The following is a 27,807-nucleotide window of genomic DNA, read 5'->3' as shown; positions in this document are numbered from 1 at the left end:
TTATTTTCTCATATAAAAAACGAAATTTTTTATTAGAATTTTTGATTGTTACAAACAAAAAAAATTTTGATTTCGGCCATTGCGACGCCATTTCCGGTGACCCCTCGAACAAAAGATGCGACCTCGTTGGCAGAATAACTCCTTACAGAATCATCTAAAATGAAAATATACGTGTTTTAGTTAAAAATTTAACTTAGAACTTGAATGAAAGAAACAAGAAAACCTGAAAATTGATTTTCGGCAGACATGTTTACAAAAAAATTAAAATTTCACAAGATTTTCTGTTACATAAATAAGAAGGCTATATCTCCCCACCTATGTCTTACTCGAGAACCGTTTACCCATGTAACTCCTTAAAGGTCTGCATATAATTTAGTTTCAGGACATGTTTTAGTAGAATAGATAATGCAAGAAAATGTTTATAAAAAAATTCACAACTCTCATGATTTAATTGTCTCCGGAGAGAAATGAATGCAAGTTCAAAAGATTCAAGGGATTTTCTTATTTTATGGATGTCTATTTTAGGCACAAAAGGGGAAATTTTAAATTGAAAAAGTCCAGGATGCAGAGGAATAGCTTATGGACAGTTTTTATATCTAGTCTTCGCTGGTATTGAAATCGTCTTCATGCTGTAAGAAGTCAATACTCAAGACCTGTGTCCGCTCCCAGTTTCGGACTTATATCAAAAGGCATTTGTTTTCTCGTAGTTCTTTCCTCTGAGTATACTTTTTCTACGAAAGCCCTTATTATGACCATCCCAGCACCCTTTATATCGGTTAAATATATATAGATGTCCTCATTAAATTCTGAAGAAAGGCGCACTACTCAGAAAGCAATATCTTAAGCAATATATATATGTATACATATATTATAATATATTTACTATATATAATAATCATGTAGGCAAAAAACAGTAAGACTTTTTAATTTAAATTTCAAAACCCATTCGTTGAAATATTTTTTTTTTGAGTTGACTGTCAGTGAAATCGGTGTCTAATGTCACATCAAAGTAATCATTGGTATTTGGTATACGCTTGTCTTTCCGAAGTTCCTAAAGTGCATTCGGTGATTTTTGCGATTAGTGAAATAATTCAACAAAGAAGTTCCATTAAATTATATGTGCAGAATCAAATTTCTGGTGCCGAAACACTCAGCATGTTGGAAAGGTCTTCGATGATAATTGTTTATCGTGAGCAAGTATTTTTCATTGGTAAAAATTATTCAAAAAGGTACGAGAACGAGTTGATAACGAACCACGTTTAGGACGGCCAACAAAATCAACTGATGATCAACACGTCAATAAAATAAGAGAATTGGTGCTTGAGAATGGACGGCTAGTAGTTAGAGATCATACTGGCATCGTTGGAATATCGGATCAGTGAAAACCATTTTAAACGATCATTCGGGCCTAAGAAACGAAAAAGCACGTTTGGTTCCTAAATTTTTTCGAAAAACGGCGTCGACAATGTGAAACGAATTTATACTGGCAATGAGCCTCGCAGCTATGCTTACGACATGGAAACAGGCGATCATCGACCGAATATCGTGGCAAATGGGAGCCGAGGCCGAAAACACCGTGTCAAAGCAGATCAAAAATCAGGGTTATTTTGACAGTTTTCTTCGATGATCCAAATGGAGTGCACTTCGAATTCCTTCCCACCGACCAAACTGTCAACAAGGAATACTATTTAAGTGTTATGTTATGGAAGCTGGAGTTATAGATCACGATTCCTGTGTGACTTCTGGCTAATCAGCAAACTCAAACGATCAGTCCGGGAGAACATTTAACATGAATCTCTACTCGCATTGAAGGCTATTCCAAAAATTGACTTCAACAACAGTTTAGAGAACTGCAAGAAAGTATTGTCAAGTGTATTGGGGCCAAAGGGGATTACTTTGGACTACATAGATTCTGAAGAATAAATAAAAAATATTTAAATTATGAACAAAATCTTACTAGTTTTTGCTCATTTTTTCGCAAAGGATTTCTGATTGGTTAGAACCGCATATAACGGCCCAATATGGCAATTAGCTGTCACATAAGCAGTTTAACTAAAATCAAATTCTTATATGGAATTTTTTATTAGACGATCTATCTCCCCGAAGCACGGCATAGATTGTTATCCTAGATAACGGTGCAATCTCCGAACAAATTATTCAGTTCAGACCAGTATGAGATATTCTTAGCTGCCATCCGAACTGACCGATGAAGTTCTTTACTATTTTAGTCGTGAAGGTTATTAGTGCATCGGTTGCGGATCTTAACGTTTTTTCTTGCTTGTCATATGATACTAAAGCACACACCGCAAATATGGAGAAAAGTACGGCTCTGAGCAGAATGGAGCACTGGGTACAAACAAAACATTACCACCCAAGCTTTAAACTACATTTTCGTAAATTTTTTATTTACCTGTCAGCTAATATTTATGTTTTATAAATATGTATATACATACCTACATTTGCTGTGGTTTATGTAAATATGTATGCGTATAACTCGTAGTGGGTTAGAGCGGGTGTTGACACGTCATGTTCACGTTTACGTCTGAAATGTCCATTTAACGAGACTTCTGTGCGTGCTTAATGCTCATGTCGCGACTTACAGTACACTTATGTATACATATGTACTTACAAAAAAACGTGTAAAAATATGAATATGCACCGATATGCCGTTCGCGAACGTGTGGACACATTTTTGACAGGCAAGGCACAACGAAATTTACATATCACTCAAGCTTCTACACAGTCTAAATATATAAGCATACTATAAATTAAATATGCAGCAACATAAATAATACTTATACACATACATTCAAACATGCATATATGCGATTAGTCATAGAAGCTTATTTTTTACTTTTTTATTTTTTTAGACCAACCAGTTTGCCTGGACATTTTTATTTTTATTGAAGGCATAACACTTATGAATATGAAGTGTGAATGTATTTAGGATATAATGTAGTAAAGAAAAAAAAAACAAAAAAAAAACAAAGTGTTGCAAAAAATTTATGACACACTTGGACGCGATTAACTATGGCGCTCCAAGCCATAGGCCTCATGGTATTGCAGCGTGCCACAGTGGATATTCGGAGAAGTCAAAATTTATGTTGTTGTTTTAAACTTGTTTTCTTCTTCTAACGAAACTTTGAAAACTGTAGAGAAGCTTTAAAACACGTCTACAGCAGTTACGTATAGAAAAAGAAACTCCTAAGTGGCCATATTGTAGGTCATCTTATCCTCAGTAATTGGAGCATTATTTCTAATCCACAAACTCTTAAAGTAAGATGAAAGTATTAAGCGCTCACAACAAAATTTTCAATAAACACAGACTACGTTGTCCAGCCACAGCAGCACAAAAGCCTAATTATCAAAATGAGCCCATCCAAGAAAGTAAAACCGTTCAACAAAATCCCAATTTGCCAACACAAGCACAAAATACATAAGAGCCGCGCACAAAGAAAAAGGTGAACATAAAAAGTGCGAAACCGTTGTTGTCACGCCCCAAACTTTCACACAATCGACGCCGACGCGTGGCGACAAAACATATAAAGACATTCATTAGAACCATTTGTCATGAGCGAACAGAAAAATCATATAGAGAAGATGAGAACTAATACAATAAGAGTGCTGAACTGTGACCTTCAGCAAAATAACTGTAGAACTGTCAATACTAGCTGTCTGAGTATCCGCTTGATTGCATCTATTAGAGTTCGGCGTCTTCTCTGAATTTGTCTGAGCACTGATGTAGGTGAAATGTCACTTTGCGTTATCGTTCGGTAAACTGTCACTGAACAGAAAAGGTAAAAGAAATGGTTATCATACAGTGCACCAGATAAGAGGTAATTGGTCTAACAAAGTAGGTAGAAAATAATGCTTAGTGGAAGATAAGTTGTTCGAAATATAAAATGAAGGGTCTAGAGAGGTATAATTAATACTAAAATGATAGGAAATTATAGATTACTTTATTGGCGTAGACATCGCTTATGTGGTTATAGCCAAGTTTACAAGAGCGCACCAGTCATTCTTCCTTTTCGTTCTTTGGCGCATATTGCAAATTCCAATTCAAACCATGTTCTTCTCCACCTGGTATTTTCAACAGAGTAGAGATCTTCCTCTTCCTGTGCTTCCTTTCATCGAATACTCTCAGAGCTGGAGTATTTTCATGCATTCGGACATGACCCAGCCAGCGTAGCAGCTGTCTCCTAATTCGCTGACTTATGTCAATGTCGTCGTATATCTCATACAGCTCACCGTTTTATCGATTGGTGACCATAAATCTTCCGCGGAACCATCCTCTTGAAAACTCTAACGCCAACTCATCAGATGTTGTCATTGTTCATGCTTATGCACCATACAGAAGAACCGGGACGATGATTGACTTGCAAAGTTTGGTCTTTGTTCGTCGGGAGAAGATTTTACTTCTCAATTGCCTACTCAGTCCGAAGTAGCACCTGTTGGTAGCAGTTATTCTGCGTTGGATTTCGAAATTGGCGTTGTTGTTGATGTTAATGCTGGTTCCAAGATAGACGAAATTACACGCGATTTCGAAATTAGGACTGTCAACAGTGACGTGGAAGCCAAGTCGCGAGGGCGACGACTTTTTATTTGAAGCAAGAAATATTTGATCTTGCACTCGTTTACTACCAAACACAATTGCTTCGCTTCTTTATCCACAACCGACGCGGTTTTGAGGCCAATATCAATAGTACCCCAGGATTTGTACACTCTTATCGAAGATAGTACCTTCCCTATTTAGTTCTGCAGCTCGAATTATTTTCTCCAAGAGTAGAAAAACCTCGTTTGGTATCGAACGGCTCGAAGAGGTCACCGATCTTGACAAAGCTTTTCGTACTGACCAACGTCAGTTTACACAGCCGTAACAGTTTTGCGGAGAAACTAAATTCAGATATAATGGTATAAAGACAGCTTCTTTTCGGACTGTCAAAGCAGCTTTAAAATCGGTGGTGTGTGTCGATCTTTTTTTCATGGTCTTTTTCAAGATATGGTGCATGGTGAAACTCTGGTCAGATGTTGATTTGCCAGGGGTTTGTTGACGGTGGGCTTTAGTCTTTCATGCAATACGCTCGATAGAACCTTATGTGCGATGTTGAGGAGGCTTATCCCACGGTAGTTGATGCAGATTGTGGAGTCTCCCTTTTTGTGGATTGCACAGAACACACTTAATTCCAATCGTCGGACATGTTTTCGTACAAAGAAGCGTATGCATGCTACTTATCAGTTTTTCGCCGCCGAATTTGAATAGCTTGGACGGCAGTTCATCAGCGCCATTTCTTTGTTGTTCTCCAGGCGGGTAATTGGTAATCAAACTTCCTCTTGCTCAGGCAACGGAACGTCCGCTTCATCGTTATCGATTAGGGGATCGGGTTTACCATCTTCTGTTGTTAAGCTTTCTCGCTTTCTGCACACAACCTTAGGAAAGGAAGAACAGATATATGGTAAGCTGTCAACTATTGTTGTAATGTTGGAGAGTAGCGAAGCCATACCAATTATTTAAACAGACCAGCTGGCACTTATGCCAAAATCTTCTTTAAAATAGTTGGAGAGAAGGACGCTCGAACGATGGGAAAGGACTGAGAACGACAGCTATGGATAATAACGTCGAGGAGAAAATATACTAGAAAGAATACATAATAAAAAGCCTAGTACTATTGTATACAGATCAATAGATACAAGATAGTATGGATTAGATTAAATACAAAGTATATAATCAGGATATTTAGAAGGCATTTAAACAGCACCGACAACTAAATTCTTCTAATTTGTTTTGTTCCATGACCTCTCTCTCACGTGAACTAACAACAATCATGTTATTATTGGTGTGGTCACTTAATTCGAACTCATATGTTAAACATATTTCTGAATATATACATTACATAAAATCTCACGCCCCCTCCCTCATTTGACTTAGGAAGCTATCATAGAGATACCCAGCATTGTAAGCTTATCTGTGGGAATTATTTTTCTTTGTACACACGCCAATTGTCACTTGAAATGCACCACTACACACCCCTTCCCCCCAACATACTTCTAGATTTAATTTGCTCCGTTGGCAATTCGTCATTTGCCACAACACAGACATATGCACACACACACATATGAGCGCCTGCTGGCAGACTACGTTGAAGGTGATTTGCTTGATTGTGGCATGTGCCATCGCTTTATGCCACAATACACCGGCGTTCGACAACAGTTCGTCAATGAAGCGTGTTATTGGATGTGAACTAAGACGCCCAGCTATTCTTCATGCTCTGCGTCAACCACTGAATTGCGAACAAAGACGCTTCCTGGAGGGGCGGGGATGTGGTTGCGCGCAGTCCGCACAGAATTGTCATTGATTCGCATCCTTGAAGACCGTGCGCAACGCACAGGTGTGTGAGGCGGGCTTTTGCTGCGAGCGAGCAGACAACTTGGCAGGTGCGGAGTCACACGGCGAACAGTTATTTCAGCAACTGAACTTTCAATGTCAAAGTTGTGACAAATATTTTCTCGCACTACGCTTGAGGTTGGTTAAGGACACGTAAGAGCTATTTACCGTGCTGCACCGTGTCCTCTCCGCACACTATTCGCAAGTTGCTCCAGCACAATAAACTTTATTTTGCCGTGTCCTGTGTAGTTGTGTAAGTGTGTTGTCATCGATGACATTCGAAATCTTATTAAGGTATTTACTAGTTGTTCGTGCCGCTGCCTCAGCTCAGCTATTATTATTTTCTGCTGAAAATGTAAGCTTTTATTTGTAGGAAGCTCACATGCTGCTCGCGCTGGAGTGTTGTGCAGCAGCCGAAAATTCTATTTACAAAATACAAAAACAAGCAAAAAGCAACAACAAAGCAGCTTATAGTAACTAGCTGTAAGTCGCCTTCATATCCTTGAACTATTTGCTGCAGCTCCTTGGCAGTTGCACGCCGCACCGCTGCTCTTCTCTATAGCATGTTTGTAGAAATGTAATCTTTTTCCATTTTTCGCTTGAAAATTGTTGCAAGAAAATGATTTTCGTTGACAGTGGTGGCTCTTCAAACGCATCCAAGCTATAAGTGACAGCGTGACATTTACTAGAATGACTTGTTATAGCATTTAATTATTAAAATGATTGTTGATATATCGGTCAAGTATGTATAAACATATACTCTACAGTCATGCAACGAATGCCACGACAACAAAATCTGCTTAAAGCATTTCCTTGCTTGCAATGTGTGCGAGTTTTCTTGCAATTTCCTTGACTGCAAGGCCAGTATGGGAGCAATCGGTGACGTCCTTGACTTGTCGACCGCTGATTTTGACATAACGGTCGGTTGGTAAATCGATTGCTGTTGCCTGGCCATCGCTCTGCTGTGTGCTTCGCTGTCAAGTGCAGCCGATGTTTTCGTTTGATTTCTAGGAGCTCCGTTTACAGCGCTTTAAGTTGGTCTCAATGTGACTCAATGCTTGTTGCTGCGTTTGTATTTGTGTCTGTGCATTCCTTCTTCTTCTTCGTGAAAGGTCCTTCTGCAGTTGCTGGTTGCTGCAATTGACCGCTGCAGGACACAAATTACTCAGGACATTTTTCAACTGAATAGCTTTTGCACTTATTGAATTCTCTTATGTTTGGACATCGATACTGAGAAATACTTGTAAGTGCAATATTACTGGAATTAAATGCAACTCTGAGCAACCACTTCAAGCGCGCATTAGTTGTGAATTTCCAACATTGCTGCATAAGACAGCCGTAATTGTGCAGTTATGTGGAGAATTTAAAACGTGGCAGCTTCATTTGGGCAGTTATTACAATTACTTTAATGCTTTAGAGACGATTAGATAGCCTTTAGGAGCTCTTTCAGCGTTCGGAAAATTCTATGACCATTTAAAGATATTTTAACCATTTTCTTCGATTTCGAATTTTTCTCCCATTTCTCTATCTGACGCATCGAAGAAATTAACTTATGGCTTTCTCCGGATTCCATAACCTTCAACTATGAAAGATTAAACATTTCCTGCTGGATTCACCGAACTCAGAAAATGAAGGTCGATAACCGGCATTGTGAGACAGTGGTTATTTTGGTGGTTATTTTGGCCTGTTATGCATTGCGTGAGGTCCATTCAACTACTTACTTGCTTGAGGATAGAAATCATGTAGAACAATTGTGAGATTTAGACATGCATACACTTTCCTCTCCACGGTACAGCTTTCGCTGCACTGAGGTCGAAATATACCGGAACTCATACCTTCGGCGAATCGAGTAAATTGATTGGAATTCATAATAAAGAGATTTGTGAGTGGCTCAAGGCTCTTTCTCGATATGCGACGGCTTTCTGGTCTTGACATAACAATCTCAGTTGTTCATGCCGGATTCTGCTGGAACTTTAGTTTCTTTAATAACAAAAACTTCGAGACATTTTTTCAAATCTGCTTCATAACTACATTTGGTGGCAAGTTACTTAACTGCAACTTTTATTAGATAACAATTTCAGGATTAGAGTGAACGAAGTAAGTAGTCACAGACTCAACGCAGCAAATTATTCTACATCACTAGGAGACTGATTTATTAGTCCTATTCTTATTCCTAGAAGACACATCAGTTGTTCTTTGCTAGTTTAGGTTAGGGTAGCTTTGATGGTTGAGCCGCACTTTGATTTACTATATGCTGTCCTTTGTGATCCCAGAAAAATAGAAGCTCTGTAATTAGAGCTTATGAGTCAGCAAAGTTTCTTGAACATAATACAAATTTGATAAAGCGTTTCATTTTTATTCCCACCAGTTCGACATCTGAAAGTTTCAGTTCCCAAGGTGTTCTTGATCGCGGGACAATAAGAAGGAATACAGAGATGATTTCTCTTCGTTTTCTTTCAAACAGCTTATGCAGCTAGCTTCCGGTAAGAGTGGCATGGACGCCGATAGAGCAACGGCCTGTTAGACGCTTCACAACTAGAAAAATACTAGACTTACTGAGGGCAAAGATCACTGGATCGATCTTGGGCCAAGAGGATCTTGGGAAAGTACATGAACTGACGGTAGCCCAGCGCGAGTTACATTCCGTACCCAAATAAACGCATTGTAAACACACTATAATAATAGAATAATAAACATACATATTAAACATATCCCAATTTCCATAAGTTATATTCCGTACCCAAATAAATACATTGTAAACACACTATAATAATAGAATAGAACTTTCCTATACATTCCTATACATATTAAACATATCTTACTTTCCAGACAGCACCTTTTTTGTACCTACCCCATATTGTTGGGATGACGCTTAGCCATATTTGAAAACGTGTCTGAAGAATTCAGTTAATAAAAGATATATTAAAAAGAGAAAATTCATTTTATTCCATTTTCATTTCATTGAGTACGGTTGGGTACAAAAACATAAGTGAAAATTCATTTTATTCCATTTTCATTTCATTGAGTACGATTGGGTACGAAAACATAAGTCGCGTGCCAAGATCTAGCGAACTTAGCTATCCAGCAATAGAACACCTGAGGGGAGGGAAGCACAGACCCGCTGCCACTCTACTGATAGCGGGCTTAGGGTACTCTACCTTGTCAGCTCATCATCTTTTCAATTGTCTTGCCTGCAGTTCTGCTGTGATCTGTCATCCACACCAGTCTCATTACAAAGTAACTCGCTGGATAATTGTTCTATCATACTTTTAATAAAACCTTCAACCCCCTCTCTATTGGACCTAAATATATAAAAAAGGTTTGGCATACGAGGAAGGATTTTGTTTCCGGTAATTAATCAGTTGTCGCATCCGTCTTTTTATCGAAGCGTCCTGGCAACCAGTTCTTATCCTCTTTGTGGGGACAACGCTTTCACAAGCAATCAACTCTAATACTAGTAGTACACTGAGACACACCTTCAAAACTGCAAATATTTTATGCTGAAACATTGAAAATTAAGTAACCTGCCGCTTTAACTTGCTTGTGTGGCAAGCATTAAGCATCATAGTAAAGAATTTTTGGTTCTAACCACATGCAACATTCTACTATATATAGAAAACAAATTTATATATATACCTCTGTGCACTGTGTGTGCAATATATTTTGGAAAATTATATCAGCTTAAGGGTATGAATGCATAAATATGTGTTTGTGGCAACAAAATTTTATGACACAAAAGTCCTCACATCAAAACTCATAGGAATGTTGTGGCAAAAGTTTATAGTACGTCTATATGTGAGTACAACATGGTGATCTACACACCTGACGCTTGCGGTGGCGCATAGTTTCAGCAACCAACTTCTGCCGGACCTTCCTCCCGCCCAACTGCCCGCTGAGTGGCAAGTGAATGCTAAAAGCCTTTGCGTTCCGAGTTAAAGTTGGGAAATTTCGAAACTTGCTTGATCCTTACGGAATTGTGTGTTGTGAGGTGTTGAAGGTGAATGCAAGCACGCCTGGGAATATTAAAAGGCTTACTTATAGAAGCACTTTAGAAATATTAGAAGGCTCAAGTGGGAAGGAGCGAGTGAAGGAGATAGTGCTGCGCTGCAAAGGAAAACACTTACCCGAAGGCAAACCGCAATTTTTATTAAGTGTGATTAATGCATAGGTAGAACAAAGTAAACTTCACTTAAGTTAAAATTATTTGCAAAGCATTTTAATGGCAAAAGCTTTGATAAAATCTTCGTGCAACTTATATATAATAAAGTTAAATAGGAAGCTTTCTACTTTACTTACCTACAGTTATTTGTGTTCAAATGAGCGAAAAACTATTGAAATTAAAGCAAGTTTACAAAATGCTTCGAAGAGCAACTTTTGCTTGGCTTTTCTGCAACTTTCAATGCATAAATCGAAATCAAAATTGTCTGTCACCATGCAAAAGGCGGTTTTGCAGGCAACAAAAAAATGAGTGCCACAAATGGCGAGTGACAAAAAAGCATTGAAAGAAAGTCATTGAATTGATTTGTATGGAAAACTTGACAAGGGATTCCCCGAGGATATGCCAAAGCCAACTGATGCTGCAGCGATTCCATGCGACAAATGCCAAACGAGCGACAGAAAAAAGTGCAGACTAAATGAAGAAAAAACCGTGCGGACGAAGACGAGAAATGACAGACAAATAGATGAGCTCAGGCCAACAGAGTACGTGCATCAAGCCAGCAGTCAACGCCTTGTGCGAAGCGCCACACAATAGAACTGATTTATTTTCATAACAATGAGCATGAAAGAGTGCAAATAGTGAAATAAGAATACAGGATAACAAGTGAAGATGGCAAAAGAATGTGTTAAGAAATCTCCAACAAAAACATGAAAATCTGACAAAATATGAAGAAAATCACTTTTAGCTAAGCCGATGGAAGGGAAAAGAGTATTAGATGCAGCAACTTCAGCAGTTGGAAGAAGAGCAGAGACACACTAAGACGCCTGCTTAAATGATTGCGGAAGTGAACCCACAATTTGTCGGTTCGTTTTGCTTTTCTCCAATTTCAATATTCAATCCCTTCTGCCGACGCAGTTGGAAAAAATTGTGAGCGGAAATAGGGGGTGCCACCTACAATCGCCTCAGTGCATGCTCACAATAATCAGTGAGATGACGAGTAAGCATTTGAATTTTTTTAATTTTTTATGGAAGATTGTAATGCTTATAAAGGGTAGAAAAATTGTGGTGTGAGGATTTGAAGTTACCAAATGTGCCGCAAAATTGATTTCAATGCGGTTAGAAGTGAGCATAGAACGGAGAGAAGTATTAAATTTATGACGAATTCTAATTTATTTAATATTAATAAATTTAAACTGAACTCCATATGTGTATAGTGGCTCTGAGATCGTGAACTTTTCTACCACTAGACGTAGGGATACAAATGTTTGCACTTATTTTTTTATTTAATGAAATGGACGGGAAAAGGACGGAGACGAGTATAAAGATGTGAAAATGAGGTGTATGATTCGTGGTGGGAGAATAACTAAGTCATCGAGTCGTCAGGCATCTGGCTTCATGACGAAATCTCTCCAAATGGTTTGAATCTGACCGACTTCGCAGGGGCCAGAAATATGAATATTTCTAGTGCTAGGTACAAAGAAAAGAAAATTCATCAAGCTACTTAGCTGTTTCCAGATCAAAAGTTCGAAAGCAGATTGATCAGGTTGTGATAGATGGACCCATCATCGACTTGGACCACTACGTTGTTACAGCCAAGATACGCACCCGCCTCTGTGCAGCAAAAAACGCACGTCAACAAACACAGTGAAGGTACGACGTCGAGAAGCTGCAATCACAACAGATAGCCGCACAATTTTCTACTCGACTTGCGGTCCTGCTCTCTGAGAGCACTAATCAGCAACTCGTTCTAAAGGAAGTGTGGGACGGAATTTATAATTCTTTACGTGCAGCTGCAAGCGAAACCATTGGTTTTCGTAAATGGCAAAAGAACAGCTGATATGACAAGGACAGTCGTGTCGGAGTGGAAAGAAGCAGACAACCTACCTCGCAAAGATCGACCTCAACACATGCGGGATGGGATAGATACCGAGAGTTGAAGAGGGAAGCGAAACGCATTTGCAGACAAAACAAGCGAGAGGCAGAAATGCAGAAATGCGTGAGTATGAAGAGCTTGACAAGCTGGCCGAAAGAGCTAATGCTTGAATATTCTACGAAAAAATGCGGCGACTATCGGAGGTTTTCAAGACCGGAGTATACTCCTGTAGGACCCAAAGTGGTGATACAGAGCATACTGTAGTTATGGAGGGAACACTTCTCCAGCCTGTTGAACAGTGTTACAGTGAAAGTGTAACATGGAGATGGTGAACCCAATCAGTGACGATGGAATAGATGTTCCATTGCCCGACCATGATGAGTATCGAATAACTATTACCTATATTATTCCATGAACATAGCTAAACAAAAAAGTAAATTATAGGTTTATTTGAGTATTATATAATTCCTCCTTCATAACAATAGAACAAAATAATCTGCAGAAACTGACTTCAATTATATATCATTTACATTTTTTATCGTGATTGCCTCATTATTTCTGTCTTAATTGGAGCCTTCATAGAAAGTTTTGTCATCACCAGCGATTTTGAACACAGAACCAGTGAAGATCGTAAATATCATAAAATAATTTCGTGGAAATAAAAATAAGAAAACACAAAGATATTAAAGAAAGAAACGGATTGCATAAGGATGCGTTGCAAATTGCACTCACTTACTCAAAAGCAAAGCAGTCCATACTTCCATTTCAACGCTTACATATGGATATACCAACAATATATTGGCAAATTGAATAAATACTCGTTTATATATATGGATGTACAGTACGGCATTTCATTTGCTTTGTCGCCAAATCGCCGCGTACGCGCTCTCTTCGGGATTTTGTCAAAATTGTTGACAACTTTGACAGTTTTAAGCGACTTTTGAAAAGCGGCAGCAGCGGCAACATGCTTAAAAATGCCGCAGCGCAAAGGAATTGCTGATGGGCTCCGCTTTGAACGCGTTTAAGTTCTTATATGTATGTATTTCTGTAGATTGTACAAAGTTATTGGCTGTAAAAGAGTTGCTGACCAACGTCGACAGGTTGCATATACATATTCCAGTGGATTAGGACGTAGCCGTGGATTTGTTGGCGGCATCGAAGTGGGGTGTGCACACCGTAGGCTAAAGTCCGGAGGAACAGTTATCAAAATTTTATTTGTGGTTTGAAAATGTTTTGGATTTAATAGAAGTAGCAAGCTTTTCGAACATTGTCAGACAATATTTCTTAAGAATTTTGTTGGACCCTTCCTAATCAAAGAAAAATCTATTCGAGTAATAAGTAAGCTGTAATATAATATATATAGTGGGTGGGTATATTAGGTGCGCGTTTCAAACCTTTGGACTTTCCATTTGTCGAATTCAAAGCATACTGCTTCCCTATTATACAATGTTTCATGGTGAGATTGTTTCAAAAATCAAGAATTTCTAAAAGACTCGACATTGTTCAATGCAATGGGGTTTGAAATTAGCCTTATATGGTTTGAAGCCCCTGTTAAAATACAGATGCGTAATTGGGTTATTTTTACGATCCAAAATATGGCCGCTGTTTGAATATCAAGTGAAATTTCATAGGAGAAAATCGGATATACTATATTAATGAGAAATGACAGAAATTTCGTTCGCGGGCCTATAATTAAATTGAGAATTTCTTTACACTAACCAATGGCAACAAACAGGACATACTTACTGACCGCTGTTTGCTTGACGCACATTGGGATTGAAACAAAAGGGCCTCATTACGCACTTTCGACGCATTGCTTTCCGGCATGAAAAACTGCTCTAATGAAAGTCAATTTCTTCATACATTTCAAAAAGATTAACTTTTATTTCTTGGAATCCTTTTTATACACATCCATATATAACTGCTTCCTGGTATATACAGTAACTCGTCGTTCTGCCGTCGTTACCCACAGGTCTGCTGCGACTGAGGTATATAATTAAAATGACATCTACTGACAGCTGACAAAATGTCTGTTGGCCATTTGAAATGCTGTTATTGGCATAAAAAAAAACAAGAAAAAATATAACTACAACAACATTATTTATTTTTTATGGCCTTCATTACGAGCCAAACTGCGACTGAGCAGTGAAAACGAAGGGCGGCAGTTGAGCGCATTGTAGGAATTCCTGGTGGATCAGCGCGCTGTTGTGCACATAAATTGCGAAACTATTAAAGTGTTTACGAACCGATGCCGCAATTCGCCAACAACAGTCACCGCCGCTGTCGCCGCAATGCTGGAAATTGTTTACTTCACTGCCGCAACATAAAACAGATACTTTATATCATTTGCCGTAATTATAAAAATTTCAAATCACTTGCAATCCGGTTAGATGCGCCGCAACCAAGGATCCCCACGTTGGCACAGCGCTCAGTCGCTTTCTGGCTGCAGCAGCAAGCCATTGCCAATTTGGCTGTGAAATTCAATTTCCATATTGATGACGCGCGCTGTGCTGCAATGCCGTTGTACCCAGCGTGCGCATACACAACCGGCACACCGTACACCGTAGTTCATGCAGCATATCTGCATAGGTTTTTATTGATTTCCACTTTTTATAGATGTGTTCCCTTTTTATGCATGTGAGCTGAATTTTTGCTTTGCTCACTTGATTATTTCTGCGAGTGTGCGCATTTTTTACGTTTGCTCTACGACGCCTGCAGTTGTTTCAATTTTATTGCCCAATTTAGATGCGTTTGTTTGAATACTGAATATCAGAGTCAAGCAAACATACACTACCCGATTGGTGGTTGTTTCGTGTTGTTTGGGTCAAGCAAATGCAACCCAATGAACATAATTATTTAGGATCTCTTGGAAGTGCGTTCGAAGGCAGCATATACTCGAAAACTCCGACCGCAGCATCCGACGCATATTGAAAAATGAGCTCAAGGTCAAGCCTTACATGTTCCAAAAGGCCCATGATCTCACACCAAAGCAGCAACAAGTAAGACATGAGAGAGCGAAGCAGTTGCCTCGCTTGGCCGAAAGCGGTCAAATTCCGAACATTGTGTTTTCTGACGAAAAAATTTTTCCAATTGAGCAATTTTTAAACTCTCAAAACGATAGGGTTTACTTGACCGACCGTTCATACGAGAATCTGAATCATCGGTTGGCCGCCAGGAAGCAGCACCCGCCACAAATAATAGTTTGGGCTGCTGTGTCCGCAGATGGGCGCTCTCCAATTTTTTCATCGAGCCTGGAGTCAAATTAAATACGACATATTATCAGGAAAGTGTTCTGGAGGCTGCTTTGAAGCCGTGGGCAAACAAACATTTCGGTCACAAACCATGGACGTTTCAACAAGACTCAGCACCGTCTCACAAAGCGCGAGTGAACGACGAATGGCTGAAAAACAACGTTCCAAACTTCATTATGACCACACAACGGCTCTCGAATTCACCAGATGCGAATCCAATGGATGATTCTCTCTGGGCCATTATGGAAAGCAAGGTTCGAAGTAAAAAATACACCAGTCTCGAAATGCTGAAGAAAGCCATTGTCCGTGAGTGGGCCAAAATACCAGCAAGTTACATTCGGGCAGCTTGCGATTCGTTTTTTGACCGTCTCAAGGCCATAGTTAAAGCAAAAGGTGGTCATATCGAGCAAAAGTGAATTGATCCTGAATTTATGATTATTTTCACACATTTTGTACTTCAAAATAAATAAAAATTATTTTCCAAACTTGAATTTATGGCTTTTTTAATTGGTTACACTAAGAATGCCGGGCCCTGTAGTAAATGTTTACAGGAACGTAAAAGTTTCCTGTTTTATTTTTCTATTCGTATAAAAAGTTGGAGATTTCTGAGCCTACTTTTGAGCGAAGAATATCCGGAATAACACCTGTTACGAAATAAATGACAACATCTCGGTTCTTCTCTCACATAAATAGTAGTCTGTAAGTCTTGAAATCAGTCAAAATAAAACTCCTTTTGAGTGTAAAGTAAGTGTTTAATGGACTTATAGCTAAAAGGGTCAAAAAATCACCAAACCTTACTAGGTCATTTAAGAAATAATGTAGAGTTTGCAGCTTGCGCTATCGCCAGCGGTGGGAGAGAAGTGGTAGAGAACAAGCAAAGCAAGCCTTGACATCGGATTTGAACTTGTGAAACGGGCACAGCACTGTCGACATGTAACTGATTAAAAAGGTATTCTTAAATTCTAATAGGAATATCCTTCACCACTGTACTTTCCAACGGAGTGTAGGTCTTCGTCTTCCTATGCTTCCCCGGGCGGGTACTGGGTCGAATACTTTCAGAGCTGGAGTGTATGAAACTTTGTTTCTTTCCCCTCCTGAAGGAGCTTTTAGTATTGTTCAACGCCAGTTTGGACAGCAGAATTAGTTTTGCGGGGATACCAAGTTCAGACGGGCAATTGCTACTCCAACTTCTTCATGGTCGGACAATAGAACGTCTATTCCATCGTCATCGATTGGGGAAGCGGGTTCGACATCTCTGATGTTATGCTTTCACTGCCGTTAAGCAGGTTGGAGAAGTGTTCCCTCCATAGTTTTAGTATGTTCTGGACATCGGTTTCTAGAACACCTCTGGGGGTTTTACAAGATTGTGATCCGGTCTTGAAACCCTCGGTTCGTCGCCGCATCTTTTCCTAGATTTTTCGAGCGTTACCCCTTCAAGCCCTTCCGACTCACGCATTTCGGCCTATCTCTGTTTTTGTAAGCAAAACAACTATCAACTCTCGATGTCTATCACATCCCGCATGTGCTGTGGTCGATTGTAACGTTGCGAGGTAGGCAGTCTGCTTTCTCTCCACTGCGACACGGCACTGTTCATCATACCAGCTGTTCTTTTGCATTTTCCGAAATCCAATGGTTTGGTTTGCAGCTGTTTGCAAGGCGTTTGAAATGCCGTCTCTTCTACCGAGTTACTTAAGAGTGCTCTCAGAGAGCAGGAGTGCAAGTCGAGTAGAAAATCGTTCGGCTGTCTGTTTGATCACAGCTTATCGACGTCGAACCTTCCTTGTGTTTGTTGGCGAGCGGGTTTTGCTGCACATAAGTTGGTGCGTATCATGGCTACAACAGGATAGGGATCCGAGTCAATGCTATCGGATGACTGTTATCTAAGCAATATTTTCAGCGCCACAAACACAAAAACTATAAAAACAACTTATCTAAAACACATAAGATAATTAAAACCCTTTTTTTTTGCTCACTGGGAGCTTAAGGTTAAGCTTACGCGCCTATATACCTATTTCGAGAGTTAGTTGGGAAACGAATTGTGGAAAGAAACAGCGAAATCACATAGCAATATAAAAGGAACCGAAGTTAGTTTTCGTTTTTTCATTTCGTACGAATGGATAATTGTTTCTGTTACTGCCTTTCAGCGAAACGAGTACAATTTGGTTGCTTGTTGCTTCAATTTCATGCGTTTTACTTTTGTTGTTGTTGCTATTCATTTTCATTGATGTTGATTATTTACTGTTTTATTTTCACTGCAGTCGCAGCATTTTTATTACTTCAATCGTAAAAATTAATTTTCAATATGGAATTTCACTGCAGTACAAAATGAAGCGGCGGTACGAGCAAAAACAACAAACGGAGCGCAAAAACAAATGCAACACATACAACAAACAGCTACCGCCGGCAAAGGAGGCAAGCGACTTCGGTTACTTGCTGCAGTTGCAACACGCTAAAGACATTTTTATTGGGCGGCAATAATTCTTCTGCCAGCCAAAGTACCAGCCAACAAACCAAACAACCAGCCAACCAGCCGAGCTTTACAGGATCAGCCGTCGCGGCTTTGGCGCTGGATTTAAATTTCTGAGGCGGCTGAAAAACCTACAATCGGATGGGCCGCCTGATTTTTATTGCAAATCGAGTGCAGTTCAAAATAAAAGAAATTTAAATTATTTTATTGGCGGCGGATGGCGGCGGTGCTGAGCAGTGGGGGTGTTGGCGGTGGAAGCCCTGTCGGAATCGGTGCCGCATATGCGGATATACGAACATGTTGCGGCAATCAGCATAGGGCCAAGGTAATAAAAATTGACTGCCCTACGGAGAGGTGCAACACAGGCGGTGAAGACAGCGGGTGATGCGAAGAGTTGGTGCTTTGCCAGCCGCCTGCCACATGAAAATTACGGCTATTCGATTTTTATTCGACGGAGCCTTGCAAGTGTGCGGCCAGGAATAAACAATAACCATATTTTCTATATTATTTGATAAGTTAATTAAATTATTCAGTAACAGAGGGCAGTTGCCAGAAGACAGCACCACGCAAAGGACAAAGGACCCGCTCAAGTAGTCACACAATTCACAGCAAGTGTCGAAACAAATATTTCAAGGTAATTCGGATTACACCGTAGATATAAAAAGAGGCTTTTAAGTAAATATCTATAAAAGTAGGGAAGGAACGTCTAAACTTTCTTATAAAAATCCAACTAACTGATTATTTCTCTGCCCGAAAATTATATGTTCCCGAAAAGGAGCATACATACTATGTACATAAAAAGTCACAAGAGATTTGGTGGAGGCATTTAGTGTGCACGTACCAAAAATAGTTAAATCTATATCGTTTTTTTGGCAAATTCGAAGTAACCAAGGTTCCTTAAAAAACGAGTAGACATCTAAACTCAGACCAACCTCACATTTGTAATTCACTTCATTAACTATGTATTTGTCTAATAAAGCCTGCAGATATAGTTAAGGTAGATTTTTCATGTATTTTTTTCCTTTATAAAATTGCTTCGAAATTTCGACTACCAAGCGGATGGCTGTTGAACCAGTTTACTGGCAAAGTTTATGGACGATTAAGATAACTAACATCATCAAAGTGAACCTGGAAAGAGATCACTTGCACCCATAAACACTCAAGATTGATTGAAAGCAAAATGTTGGATTCACACAACTCATATACCTAAAATATATTGCGAAACCGAGCTTCAGTAATGAATTGAAAAAACTTCTTTAACCGATACACTTTGGATCAAATCACCTATAGATAAAAATAAATGCTTTATATATAGGTCTGTAGGTATTAAAGCAAGCGGCAAAACTATATAGACATAATAAAAAACAAGTAAGAAAGAGATACACTTGTAAGGATCGAAGCCCGAGAAATACCTTCAGGTGTTGGCATAACTCTATTTTAAAGAACGATGTCAATGCCGTCGTATATCTTATACAGCTCATCGTTCCATCGAATGCGATATTCCTTAAATCTTTCGCAGAACCTTTCTATCGAAAACTCGTAACGTCTACTTATCAGCTGTTGTCATCGTGCATGCCTCAGCACCATATAGCAGGACGGGAACAGATATAGTTTTGATTTTGTATGTCGAAAGAGGACTTTACTTCTCAATTCTTAATCCGAAGTAGCACCTGTTGGCAAGAGTGATTCTGCGTTCGATTTCGAGGCTGACATTGTTGTTGCTGTTAATGCTGGTTCCAAGATATACGAAGTTATCTACGACTTCGAAGTTATGACTGTCAACAGCGACATAGGAGCTAAGCCGCGATTGCGACGACTTTTTGTTTAATGACAGGAGATATTTCATGTTGTCTTCGTTCACTACCAGACCCATTTGCTTCGCTTCTCTGTCCAACTAGAGAAAATCAAAACAAACGGCACGATTTTTATGGCGAATGATATCTATGTCATCGGCGTACTCCAGCAGTTTTACACTTTTGTAGAAGATCTCTTCTCAATTCAGATCTGCAACTCGAATTACTTTCTCCATGAGTAAATTGAAGAATTAAGAATTTTTTGTAGATTATGCATAGCACAGTTAGGTTCCAACCATCGGGCATGCTTTCATGCGATCATAGCTGATACATGCACCTTCGCCGCCGTATTTGAATAGCTCGGCCGGTAATCCATCGGCCCCTGTCGCTATATTGTCCTTCAGGCGGGTAATTCATATATTCATCTATTGGAGAATCGGCGGACCGAAAGGAAAGGCAGCAGTAACAATCTGAATTTCATTTGGGGTAGTATAGGGTAATCAAAAATACTAACCAATAAATTTAAAAATGTTACAGCTAAAACGGGAGGAAAACCATTTGAGTTTTACTGTCTTTTTCAAGGGTTAACGAGTGTTTCTTCAGCTCTGTCTTTCACACAGTTACACCATATTTAGCACAGGAAGACAGCGGACTGCTTTTGTGAAACAATCAAAGTTTCTTTCGTTATAGAAAACTCCCTGTGCAAGTTGTTTTGCATTTAAAGGCTCAGCGGTTCACATAGAACATGATCCGTAGGGTAAAATAAAAATTTTGATAAAAAATTTAATAATCACCGCTCAAATATTCGCCAATAAAATTAGTAGTATGAGAAGATATGAAGATACCTCATTATTAAAACCCCTCTATCTTTGTTTTATGATGCCAGTTTGATTTATGATTGACTTTTAGATTTAAAAGTCTGTAAATTTTAATGTACCGAAAATAAGTATGGGCTTTATATTCATTCGTTACTATAAGCAATTTTATATATGTATGATAGATGATGGCACTACTTATCCGGCTTATGATATCGGATACTTGTGAAGTGTACAGAATTCGCAAAGATGAAGTTCGACTGAATTGAGTTATTGGTCTTTAGCTTCTCACACTGCTTCTTAGAATCAAAAGTATGAGGCTAATTTTGGTTTCATTTGATTAGTCCTTTATTAACTTAACAAACTCATTGATTAAGGTTTCCTTCGAGATCCTTTACCGATCGAGATTACTGTGGAAATATCAATAATCTCAAAGGAAACCCTAAGTATTGCCATCAACTATCATATTTCTGTGGAGACGTATGAGGGCGCATTATTTAGCAAAGAAAAACCAAAATGATTTGTCGCAGAACATCGGACTTGATAAAGCAACATCGCTTTTACCCATTCTGCTCACACAGACAATATATTTCACTACTTCATTCTAAACCGACGCGCCTCATTTATTTTATTGCGATTTTGGCAAAATGCATCAAAACACAGGTGTGAATATCCGCACAACAAAGCAGCTTAAACGATCGTTATGAACACAACGAACTCCAAAGGGGTGTCAGAATGTGTGCCAAGGGCTTTGTGAAGTTTTTGCAATAAAAGTTGGCTTATTGCCGATCAAATCACATGCGTTACGATTTGGATTGCTGCAGTCGTGTTTTATTTTTGTGTCCAGCGAATTGCAAAAAATGTTAACAAGTCGCACAAAGTGTTGCCAACGATGCAACTATGCAATGAGCAATGCGCCTTGTCGCCATGATGTTGCAACATTGCTTGCACTATCAACGGCATTTAATCTTTTGAGCTGCAATTTCATATCGTCTTGAGCCTCATTAATGCAATAATAATATCACACATTGTCCACCGGTGACCAAGGGCAGCAGCAACAACAAAACTGAATATCTGTAAAAATGTATGCTCGTCGTCTTATGGCGATTTGTTGCGCCGATATGTCGGTGAGTTTTCACTTTTCCTTTTTTGCGCGTTTTGCAGCTCATAAAATGTCACATGAGCTTGCGTGGCAGCCGCAAGTTGCCGCCAGCCGTCGCCACCGCCGATATAACACACACACACGAACTGAATCAATATGATGCGGCTGCCACATGAATGGACGACGATATCGCGCACAGCAATTGCAACCGTTCGGAACTGATAAGCCTGTGCCGCGGAACGAGTTGGGCAACAAAGCAACAGATTATCCCCACAAAATAGCTAATGCCCCGTGGTCAACTCAACAGCACACCGACATTGGCGCTTTGCTGCTGCAGATGGCTTGCAATGCGCGTGCAGTTGTGGTTATATACAAAAAGTTTATACCGCGTCGCTCCAGCGTCTGTGCCATGCGCGTCGCACCGCCGAACTGGTCTCAGACCCGCCAGTCTTTCGAGCCAACGCATTTGCATTTTAAATGCGACACATTTGTTAGCGCGAAGTGAAAATGAAAACATCAATCCGCAGCAAGGAATAAAGCAAAAAAGGTGCAGGCTTACACATACATACAAAGCACAGAGTAGGCACACAGAAATACGTGAAACCTGCAACGTCTGTGCCTCAGCTTCGGTTCTTTGTTGAAGGTTTTGCGTGCGCGCGTTTCTGGGTGCGTCAGCTGGCTGGCTGCCAGTCTGCGCCGGTGCATGCACGCTGCTTGTGCCGCCACGCCGCTGAGCGCGACAATCTTATCTTAAGCGACATTCAATAAATGATTACTGCGCATGTAGCAATTGTGTCTGCTGATTATGCGGATGCCGTCACAGATGCGCCGCCTTGCCCACAAGTGCGTTGATTTGCATGGCAAATTGCTGGCATATCTTTGCCTTGTTCCACTGCGCATGTGCTCATATCGGAATACACGTCTTTGCCTAGCTTCGGATATTTCAAATAACTTGACTATAAGATCTGTTGATTTGGTGAGTTTTTGCGGTTTAAAATAATAATTTTCAAGGAGCTTTGATATATGCTGTGATCAAAAATGTGTTTCCCAAATGTAATTCTTTATTTATTCTTTGAAATCAATTTCATCATTTCAAAGTAATCCCCGACCGTCACAATTCACTTTTGTCAATGCTTTTTCCAGTATAGCCTTCAATATTTTCTTCTATTCTGCTTTTATCATTTATATTTTATGTCAAAACGGTGTCCCCGCATTGGTCTTTTGAGTTTGTTGAAAAGCCGGAAGATGCAAGTAGCCAAATCAGGTGAGTACTGTGGTTGCGGAAAGCTTTGAGTCGAGTTTTGGCAAAAAAGTTGCGAGGAACCACTGATTATATGGCATGGTGCATTATAGTGATAAAGAAAGCAAGCGTTGTTCGCCATAATTCTAGTCGTTTCAGACAATAAGCTTGATAGAAAAGCGCATAATGCCAAGTAATATTCTTTATTGAAAGTTTGGCCCGGCGGAAAGTACTTTAATCACTTCATAAGAACCATTCACAGAAGAAACATTTTCCATATTTAAAGTGAGAATATGCACACAGATCTTTTGATCATTATTTTACAAAAATTAAATACGTATACAGAAGCACTTCGTTGTCATTCTGAACCACAAACTTATGTCATGAAATGTTTACATATTCGAGCAAGTATAATAGAACAAAGCAAAGCATAGTTTTCATTGCCAGTAGGTACACTGCTGCGAAGTGCGCTCTGAGGCTCAAGGAAACTGTGCATATGCTATGATGCGTTCACTTCGACAGCAGAGCGGCAATACTAACACTTAGCTGGCTAACTGTGCGCTCAAAGCTAATCAAGGAGTATCTGGCGTCATCAGAAATAGCATCAAGCTGCTTTCCCATCAGAGACATTTAGTCTCTGGTAACTGCAAGGCCGTCGAGCTAGCCAGTGACGGCACCCTTATTCCATTCACACTGCAATGGGTTTGGTTCTTACATCTTGCATTCTAACACCGGACCAAAAGACCTCGTGTTCATTTAGCAGGCGCTGATCGATGACTCACACCTGTGTGATTCCAAGATCCGCTGGTTCAGAGTAGAGAGATCTTCTGAACTACTTACTCTTAGTTTCATCTTGCCGCAATAGTAAAGGTTATTACTGGACACTGACGCACTAACAATGGCTATTTATGCAGTAAGGCTAAAAATCCTGAAAAACACAAGTTGTGAAATACGGAGGGAGTGGAGTTTCTTCCTCATTGTCCAGTTTTCGAAACACTGGGGTTGAAACATCTCGGCAGTCTTATCGTCGGCGAACAAGGAGACATGGACGAATTTGATATTGGTCGCCACAACAAATTGTGATAGGCTCAATGCGCTTTATCGCTTTGTAAAGGTCTTATGATCTACTATATATCAAGATGCTCCCAATCTCGCGCAATTCAATTCGTCAATTTTGTTCCGGTGATGAAAATCAAAGATGATCATGTCAAAGATGAGTCTAACTCTGAAACCAACCAACCTACTGTACCTACTTTAAGGCGCACTTCATAATAAAAATAGAGAATTCCTTTAATCTAGACTTTTAAAAACAAATAGACTTAAATGAGAAATGAACCACAATGTGAGGATAAACTAGTTCCAAACTTCCCTATGTGTGAACCACTTTTTTGTCGAGTTTCGTAGCCAAAAGTGGAAGAATAACATTTCGCAATTAATTCACAAAAAAGTGTGAACCAGAAAGAGAATAATTAGCAAGATTAAGCAGCTCTAAGCAAATAAAAGCACGGCTTTTCGTTTATTACGAACAACAAACATTAAAAATATGTATACTTTCCAAGCCAAAAACAACAACAACAGCAATATATTGCTATTTGTTAAATAATAATGCTAGAAATATTAGACTCACATGACTGCGGAGATGAATACAATGAAGACGTTTCAGCTGCGATCATTAGGGTAGACCATATATATGACAAGTGTTTTTTTACGATGAATTTCCCAAACTTTAAGCCCTATCTTGAACTTTAAACCCTACCTTCGTAAATACCAGAGATAGTATATAGTCAAAAATATATCTAGATATATATAGAACCCGCTTAGAATTATATCATTACGGAATATCGGACTAGTACTGTGATATTGATAGTGAGTGATTTAAAAATAAAAATTGTTAAGGGTCACCCTAATGGTCACTTGTATATATTTAATTAGCACTTAAATTACCATAATTAGTTTAAAATGCATATGGATCGTCTTAGAGATACACTCGAGAAGTGAGTGCAAACATATGCAATGTTGATCATATACATATATAGTATATGAAGGTATACACGCCCAAGTACTTGCTATATGAATATTTATATACTAATAGTATATGTACATGTGTGCCCATGTGTTTGTTGGCGTGACGATATCGCATGAAAACAGTCGAACAACAGTTCCATAGTTCCACTTTGCTGAACATCGTGTTGAACGCCCAATTACAACAACAACAACAACATGCCACCACACTTACAACTAACAACAACAGCGTAGATTTAATGACAATGCGAAGAGTGAGCAGAACGTGCAACAACAACAAGATTTTTAAATAATAATAATAAAGCCGGCAAAGCAGCGCAGAATAAAGCTGCGCACACAAAAAGCTTCAAAAACTGTAATTGTCGACGGGAAGTGAAGTACCAAAAAACAAAAAAAAAAAACAAAAGCAAAACAGCGCAGCTGAAAAAAACCTAAAAGGTAAATAACTAAATACAACGGAAAATGAAACTGCACTCCCTTGACACCACACCGCCGCTGTCGGTCACACCGAAAACTGCGAAGCAAAGTGCACCCATTTGAGCGGCGGGTATCTGTGTGGCGCAGCACTTGCGCAGCAATGTCAGTGGCTGGCAGAGAATGTTAGTTGATGGCTTGTGGCAGCAACATGTAATATAATTCCCACCACTTGCCCATTTGGCATCGCCCGAATTGTATGGAATTTCAACCGCAGCCATTCACCTAAAACACTGCACAATTAATGACAACAATTGCTGGTGTTTTCCGGTTGCCATGGCACCAGCAGCGCTGCACTCAAACAGCAAATACTCCATACTATTGTGTGTGTTTGTGTTTGTATGTATGTATTTACATACCCACACACATTCATAGTTGGTTCTTTGGAAATTCTGCGGCACGTTGAATGTGTTTGCTGCGCTATGCCGTCATCAAATCACAATGTGCGTGTATGCTGGCAACAAGTGGCGCATAATGCGCCAAAACCATCGCACAGTGGTTCACAGTTGTTGAAAATGGCTATAAATTTCGTTAAAAATTACACACACAATGAAATTTCCGAAGTGGCTGATAGCCGGATCAAGGTGAAATGGTAAGCGGTAGGGGCACGCAGGTTTGCCAAGATCAAGTGCAAGGGGAGGAAGGAAAACATGCAAGGCTCCTACACAGACGGTCTCGAAAAAATTGCTGTAAGGTTGTCACAACTTGTTGCCCATGTAGAAAGTACAGGGACGTAGGCTTGAGAGAGACGCCGGAACATCTCACTTGCTTTTGTTCGGCCTTATCTAGAACTATGCTTTGATATGTAGGAGCTTTGTTGTTCAAGGATGATATCAAGTATCTATTAAAGAAATATGATATCAGTACAACATTATATATGAAACTCGATTTCTTTTGCATTGCATTATCTATTGAACAAAGTTCACAAAGCCTATATAATCCAATTAACGGGCCGGTGAAAAATACTTGGTTTTTAATAAATCGATTGTGACATTCGCTGTGTGGCTTGTGGGTCCACATATTGTGCAAGTCCAAGAAGTACGCCCAATGACGCCGCCAGCCCATAAACCACACCAAACCGTAATTTCTTCGGTGACTCATGGAGTACGTGTGGAATGCTGAATGACCATTAGCGCATATTTTGCTTATTGACGAAGCCATTCAGCCAGAAATAAGCCACATCGCTGGAGATTGATTTTTCGATGGAAATCCGGACTATTTTCAAGTTGTTGCTCAGCCCAATTTACGAACATACGATGATTCTGATGGTCAAGCGGCTTCAGTTCATGTGTTAATTTGGTCTTGTAGGGATTTAGGCCAAGATCTTTTCGCAAAATTCGACACAGCTATGTTACAGAGATGCTCAACGCTTGAGATCGACGTGTGAGAGACTGATTTTGGTCTTCGTTATTTGGTGCGCTTGCGGCACTACGAGCACTTCTTTGTCTCACTGGCACGAAACATTTTATACTGTGCCTGTGAATTCAAAGTTTTCCACTAGACGCTCAATTATTGATCTGACAGGACGATTATGACGACCATAAATTGGACGTAGCGCTCTTAAAGTTGAGGCCACTGACTCCGAATTTTGATAGAAAATTTTACAAATTTCGACTCATTCTTTTCATGATGAAACCTTACTGAAGAGAAAGAATTTAAAGACATCAATATCGGCCTACTTTTGTTGCGTCTTTTTGAAAAACCCCTTACGCATAACTTGCTATATCTAATCCGATTCCTGATGATTTTGGTGATAGCTCAAGTAGTATATAATTTATAAACTTAGAAGAAGGTTTAACAGACGTGGATAAGACAATTTTTATATATATTAAAATTAAAATATTAAATGTTTTTAACGTTAAAAAATGCAAAATGTATCAAATTTTAAGTAGGGTTAACAATATATGTGACCTGGTCTACGGAAAGGGGGCTTAGGTGTCAAAAAAAAGGAGAACAATTAATGAGATAACGAGAAACTGACGATTATTTTTAACAGCTTTTCCCAGAAAACTAGTTTTCGCACGTTAGCTCCCTTTTCCTAGACCAGGTCACATATGATAAAGATGACACAGTAGCTTAAAATTTAAATGTTGTTAGAATTTTTGAGCTATGTAGCAAATATTTTTCCACATACCGAAATTACGCGCTGCTTTTTGCTGTCACACAACACTGTGCCTTGGCGTGGCTGCTTAAGTTCTGAGTGATTATGATGCAAGCTCATTGTTGTCG

General features: G+C 39.4%; 1 long non-coding RNA gene across 1 annotated transcript; it reads right to left on the bottom strand.

Moving 5' to 3' along the window:
* LOC126758651 (uncharacterized) lies at positions 1 to 27,807 on the bottom strand. The gene is made up of 2 exons (XR_007666867.1): positions 27,713 to 27,807; positions 1 to 154 (listed from the first exon to the last, which is right to left on the bottom strand). It is a non-coding gene; the product is annotated as an uncharacterized LOC126758651 (long non-coding RNA).

Source organism: Bactrocera neohumeralis, chromosome 5 (assembly GCF_024586455.1).
Source record: "Bactrocera neohumeralis isolate Rockhampton chromosome 5, APGP_CSIRO_Bneo_wtdbg2-racon-allhic-juicebox.fasta_v2, whole genome shotgun sequence".
In the NCBI taxonomy this organism is placed as follows: Eukaryota; Metazoa; Arthropoda; class Insecta; order Diptera; family Tephritidae; genus Bactrocera; species Bactrocera neohumeralis.
Note: the sequence above shows the minus strand (reverse complement) of the source record. Positions and strands in the feature narration are given on the sequence as shown.